Below are 6817 nucleotides of genomic sequence, written 5' to 3'. Positions count from 1 at the left end.
TGAAGGCCGTAATATCCTGCATAGTAAACATCTTGGCTAAACAGGCAGTATGGTTGCAATGCTGGACTGAGCCCCTGCATGCTGTAATGCACACCTTGCCAGTCTTAATGCACCTGGATTCGTTCTGCGCCTCCGTTTTATTTAGGGGAGGAGCCTTACACCAAGCTGGGAGGGACTAAGACAAGGTACAGCTAACACACGTAATTTTCCAGACATTCAGGCAACTTTACATCGTAATTTGCAGGTTCGAGTCCCAGGCCCGCAACTTGGTTTCTCAGGCTCAATTAACATATCTATACCACCTGAGCTCAGTTGGGGGAGAGTGAGAAGGAAGATCAAAAGGCTTGGGAGGAGTCCCGCTGTGTTGGCTTCCTGAGCCAGGTTTTCAGGAGGCCAGTAGAATGGCCTGCACCTGGAAACACTTTAAGACAGCAGTCTTTTTGTCCTTAGAACAAAGACTGGGAAGTCGCTCATCTACCTTGAGTGAATTCTTTGGGGGAAATTTTCTCCAGAGCCCAGCAAATCTGCTTTAGGAACTTTTAGTCTCTGCCTTAGGAGGTTATTACATTTATCTGTGGATATCAAGTCTTTATGTATGAAATTAATAATAAACATAACTGAACAATAAGATGAAAGACGGTTTTCTATGTCTGCTAAGTGGCTAGAGTTTGTTCCTCAGAGCCTGTGGCCTGTACGGTGTGCAACACTTGGGCCCACAGGGCCTCGAACTCCTGACCAGGTCTGCATGGTCTGCAACAACAAAGTATAAATCTAGAAAAATAGGAAATGATAAAAAATGATATCTAATGCATAAAAATTTATACCCAAGGTATTAGTGAACTGGAATGGATTATTATTGTCCTTTTGAATCTGACAAATTAAAATAAGCCATAAACCATAAATCATGGTTTATTATGCCAGGAACATCAAATTGAAGTGGAATAGCATTGCATTCAATATCAAAAAGAGCATTTCAATACCTTTCTTGAAGTATAATGCTGTCTGTGATAGGACAATATCCATATACTTACAAGGAAGACCAATTAATATGACACTATGACACAAATTTCAGCACCAACCACTAAAGCTAGTGATGATTAAATTAAATAATTCTACCAAATTCTTCAGTCTTAAATTTATTAAACATTCAATCTAGATGTATTGATAATTACTAGTAATTGGAATGCAAAGGTTGGAAAAAGAAAGATTCAATAGTTAGAAAATATGGGTTTGGTGATAGAAATAATACTGGAATTGCACAGGACCAATAACTTACTCATTGCTAATACCTTTTCTAAAATGACATAAAAAACTATACACATGTACTTTACCAGATATAATACACAGAAATCAAATTGATTACATATGTTGGAAAAGATGGTGGAAAAGCTGCATCATTAGCCTAAACAAGGCCAAGGGAAGACTGTGGACAAAGATAGACCATCAATTGTTCATATGCAAGTTCAGGCTGTTGTTGTTAGTTGTCATCGAGTTGATATTGACTTATAGTGACCCCATGAACAACAGAATGAAACACTGCCCAGTCCCCCACCAACCCTACAACCATTGTCATGTTTAAGACCATTGCTGCTGCCACTGTGCAAATTCATCTCCCTAGGGGTCTTTCTCTTTTTCTCCAATCCTTCACTTTACCAAATATGATAACCTATACCAGGTACTGGTCCCTCCTAATAATATGTTTGAAGTATCTGAAATGAAACCTGGCCATCCTGGTATCCAAGGAGCATTATGACTGACTTCTAACACAGGTCTGTTTGTTCTTTTGGCCGTCCATGGTACCTTTAATATTCTTCTCTAACACCATAATTCAAATGCAATTCTTCTAAGGTTTTCCTTATTCACTGTCCAATTTTCACATGCATATGAATTTACTGAAAATACCATGGCTTGGCTCAGGTGTACATTAGTCATCAAACTGACATCTTTGCTTTTGAACTCTTTAAAGAGATCTTATGCAGCAGATTTACCCAATGCACTATGTTATTTGATTTCTTGGCTGATGTTTCTATGAGTGTTAATGGTTGATATGAGCAAATTGAAGTCTTTGACAACTTCAATCTTTCCTTCATCTATATGGATGATATTTATTGGTCTAGTCGTGAGGATTTTTGTTTTCTGTACATTGAGGTGCAACCCATACCAAAGGCTGTGGTGTTTGATCTTCATCAGTAAGTATATTAACGCCTCTTCATTTTCAGCAAGCAAGGTTGTATCATCTACATGTTACATATTGTTAATGAGTCTTCCTCTAATCCTGATGCCACATTCTTCTTCATATAATCCAGTTCAGGCTGAAGCTGAAGAAAAAAGAAAAAATCCTTGAGACTCAAAATATGACCTTGAACCAATCTTACCTTAATTTATAGAACACCACAAGAACATATTTGCATTAGAGACTAATGACAGAAGACCAGAAGAGTTGTGGAATGATACTGAGAACACCATACAGGGAGAAAACAAAAAGTCCTAAAATACTAATGACAATCAAAGCCCACAACCTTTAGTATGGGTAGTACCTCAATGTAAAGAAAATAAAAACTCTAGCTACTGGACCAATAAATTAAATTTGCTTTACTTCCAAATTTTTTGATAGGAAAAATTTACCTAAATAAAGGCATAAGTAGATTTATCCTCAAGAGATTCATAATCCCAGTGTGGTGCTATAGGATAAGCACTGGATTGCTAACCACAAAGTCAACATTTCAAACACACCAGCTGCTCCTTGGAAACCCTACACAAGAGATTCATAGTCCCAGTGTGGTGCTACAGAATAAACACTGGATTCCTAACCACAAAGTCAGCATTTCAAGCACATCATCTGCTCCTCAGAAACCCTACACAGAGTCAGAATTGACTCAATGGCACTTAACAACAACAACAAAATATAAAACAGGGCAATAATGAAGCATATCTCATTAAGAAGGCACTATATTAAGACAAACGTGTATTTGATTTCTTGAAAAAATAACTTCTTTGGAAACTTACAATAAGTTACTCATAAACCCCAAATAATAAACCATAAAATTCACTTGCATACCTACCTATACATTTACTTCTGATATAGCTAAACTTGCATTGTTGGTAAGCACTACAGAGGTAGCTCACGGGAAAGGGACAAAAACAATCATAAGATCCAGGTGGTCTTAAACAAATGGGACTCTCTCAGAGAGGAACAGTTGCAAAGGTCTCTTCCTCTGGATTTCCCAGATGAAAGATATTTTCAGACAAAACAACCTATGAACATTACAGCTTTGTTTTGTTTTCCAAACCTATATTTTATTGGCTTTAATTACACACTTCAATATTTACAAAGTTAAAGTTTAAATGAAAAGTCTCTATTGTATTAATATATATTTAGCTACAGCCTGAATTAAAGTGCCCTGGAGCAAATACAAATCCATCGGCTTAGAATCAGTGATTGCCTCAGGAACCAGGTAGTACTCTGTGTTACAACAAAGCAGTTTATTTGTGATCAGTGTCTGAGATTCTATACATCCTTCACAAATTTACTTTGACATAATCTGGTACTTTTTTTTTAAAAACTGAAACTTTAAACTGCTAGATTTTGACTCACCCAGAGTAGAAGGGCTGGTATAAGTTATTTTCCAGAAATGAGGTACCATTTCACAGACTGGTTTCTTTTTGTCTGTTTTCAAGTTTTAAAGAGCTAAATTTGTGTTTGTTATAATCAAAAAGTAGGAAAGATATTCTTTAAAAATAATTTTGATCAAGTATATGTTCAAAGAAAGTAGGATAAAAAGGCTTTTTCTCTAACATTCTGCATTGGACTGTACTGTTTTTGCTCAATAGAAATTAGCTTCTGTCATTTGCTAAAAGAGTGCGTAGTGGGGAACAGGATATGTTGGGAATTTCATTACAGGCAACAGAACCTTTCTCTTGGGTAAACCATAGGCAGGGGCAGCTGTGCTGTAACCATATGGTGTTCCATAGCCTGGAGCTATGTAGCCAGGAGCAGCTGTGGCCCCAACAAAAAGCTCCCCTTGTTAGAGTTCCTCTTCCTCTGTCCAGAACAGCCTGGACTGCTGCAGACACAGCTGTATTCACAACACCCTTTGCCTGAGGGAGAATCTTCTTTTTCTTATTATTTGCTGCATTGGGTCCAGAAAACAGTTTCTCGAGAGCAGTTAATGCTACACTTGCCTTCGCCACTTTTTTATTTGGACCTGAACCTCGGAATTTCTGTCCATCTACTTCTACCTCCATTACAAAACGTTAGTCATGGCTTCCACCAGTTCTCCGAGATGAGTTCATATTTAAGACCTCTTCTTTTTTCATTAAGCTCCATTACAGGATTTTTGCTACTTGCTGTAAGGATTGGGCCCTGAGTTCTTACCTCTAAGGTACTGGAGGTTTCAGTTGTAGAATTTCCAGTATTGCTTGAGTTTGAAGACATCATTTCATTTTTGCTTTCATTATCTGATTTTTCATTGGAACTCATACATTCAATATCTGCATCAAAGCCTGTTGGGTATCCCATTGTCTGTAGTATCTTCACTGCTACGTGAAGTTTTGCTGTTTTCTTGAATGGTCCTGAGGCTTCTTACGTTGTGCCATCCACATCTACAGACATTGTGACAACAGGGGCATGAACAGGACCAGACTGAGATAAGAGCTTGTACTGAAGGCCAGGCCTGATCTGATTTAGTGTATTCATAAAGTCTATAGCTGCACAGTCCAGAATTTTCCTTAAATTTCATTTCATTTTCTTGTTGGGATCTTTATCATCCCCTAATACATCCTCATCACTGGACCACTAGACAACATTCTTATCAATGGAGAAAAGATTGAAGTTGTCAAGGACTTCATTCTTCTTGGATCAACTATCAACACTCGTGGAAGTAGCAGTCAAGAGATCAGATGACGTATTGCACTGGGCAAATCTGCTGCACAGGAACTTTTTAAAGTATTGAAGAGCAGAGATGTCAGCTTGAGGACTAGGGTGCGCCTGACCCAGGCCATTGTGTTTTCAATAGCCTCATATGGATGCGAAAGCTGGACAGTGAATAAGGAAGATTGTAGAAGAATTGATGCCTTTGAGTTGTGGTGTTGGAGGAGAATACTGAAAGTGCCATGGACTGCCAAAAGAACCAATAGATCTGTTTTGGAAGAAGTGGAGCCAGAGTGCTCCTTGGAGGCCAAGATGGCTAAATTTTGTCTCTCCTACTTTGGACATATTGTCTGGAGGAAACAATAGTTGGAGAAGGATGTCATGCTGGGAAGGGTGGAGGGTCAGAGAAGAAGAGGAAGACCCCCAATGAAATGGATCGGCCAGGTGGCATCATTGATGGACTCAAGTGTGGCAGCGGTAGTGAGGTTGGCCCAGGATCGGACATTGTTTCATTCTGCTGTGCATGGGGTCGCTATGAGTCAGTTCCGACTCGATGGCACCTGACAACAACAACAACAATACATCCTCAAATGGCCTCTTTAGAGCTGAAGACCTAGCACCTTCTTTATCAGTAACTGACCAGAAATATTTCTGGAAAGGCTTACTGGATGGAAAAGGATCCATCTCCAGCACTTTATAAATCTGGCCAAAGGCTGATAATCTGAGTGCATGCTGTGCACTGTGGGTAATATCTTCTTTTTGTTGAATGGTCATACAGCTCAGAGCATCTGTTGGGTCACACTCACAAGGATCATGAAGACCAGGACCTCCAGGAGGTAGTATTCCAATGCCAAACACTCCATTACTTGTCTCAAGGCCTCCCCAGCGCCCAAAGGTCTATTACAAGTACCTATAGACTTTTCACATATAAGTTCTAGTGGCCATCCTTTTAATGGTGCCCATGTGGGGACTTTGGTGCACAAATCTCGAAGACTGTGGAGGACAATTACACATGACTTTAATCCATTTGCCCTTGCCTGAAACCATTTGGCAAGTCTCAGAGATGCCAAAGCATTCAGGCATTTCTGCCTGTCCAATAAGTCCGGAGGATCTTTTATTGCAACATTTTCTCCATCTTTTTTCTCCAATTTGTCCCTAATTAGAGGGGAAGTAAGTATCACCTTCAAAGTTAGGGTGGGTTCCTTTGTATTCTGAATTATAATAGATGCCTCATTTACACATTGCTCTACTTGATATTTCTCTTCTGTGAGTTTCTGAGTCTGAATAGGAAGATTTTCTTTGACTGTATTTAATAGGGATTCTGTGGGTTTGTCTTTATACATTAAACCAGCTCCAAGTCCATATCATCTTTAATCAGCAAGCCTTTTGTAACCAGGCCAATCCTCATTACACCACACAATGTACGACCACCTTTATCCTTGGAATAGTTTTCTACAGCCTCATCTTTCTTCACTTCTGTCTCACCCTCTGTTTTTATGCCTATATTTATTTCATCCAGCCAATCTGAGACATGCTTAAGAGGACGTTCAACAGTAGACACCTTATTCTGAACAGCTTCAAGTTCCTCTGGTGATGGGGAATTTGTTGAATGTTTCACCATAACATGCCTGTCATCATTGGCAAAAGATCGACTAGAATTCATGATTTTCTATAGTATTTTTAGTTTCTTTTTATGATCATTTCCGCTCTTTCTTGTCATCTTCACCAGACACTCTTTTGTGTGGCAGAATTTTCTCATAAGCCTGAGTCCCCTGACAGCTCACAGTCAATAGGACAGGGATGTTTGGAGATTTTTCTATGGAATAAACCTGTGCCGTGCTCTGCATGCTTGGTGCTTGCTCCCTCTCAACCGCTGCCCACCACCTCATCTCGGGTTCCTCAGTGCAGTGTCGGCTCCTGCTGCTGCAGCGGCTACTGCCCTGGTGG

At 39.5% G+C, this 6817-nt stretch overlaps 1 pseudogene; it reads right to left on the bottom strand.

Annotated features, from left to right (window-relative positions):
* Nucleotides 1–3851: 3851 nt before the first annotated feature.
* LOC102841085 lies at nt 3852–6533 on the bottom strand (annotated as a pseudogene).
* Between the last annotated feature and the right edge of the window lie 284 nt (nt 6534–6817).

The sequence above is a fragment of the Chrysochloris asiatica genome, unplaced genomic scaffold (assembly GCF_000296735.1).
Source record: "Chrysochloris asiatica unplaced genomic scaffold, ChrAsi1.0 scaffold00057, whole genome shotgun sequence".
NCBI classification, from domain to species: domain Eukaryota; kingdom Metazoa; phylum Chordata; class Mammalia; order Afrosoricida; family Chrysochloridae; genus Chrysochloris; species Chrysochloris asiatica.
Note: the sequence above shows the minus strand (reverse complement) of the source record. Positions and strands in the feature narration are given on the sequence as shown.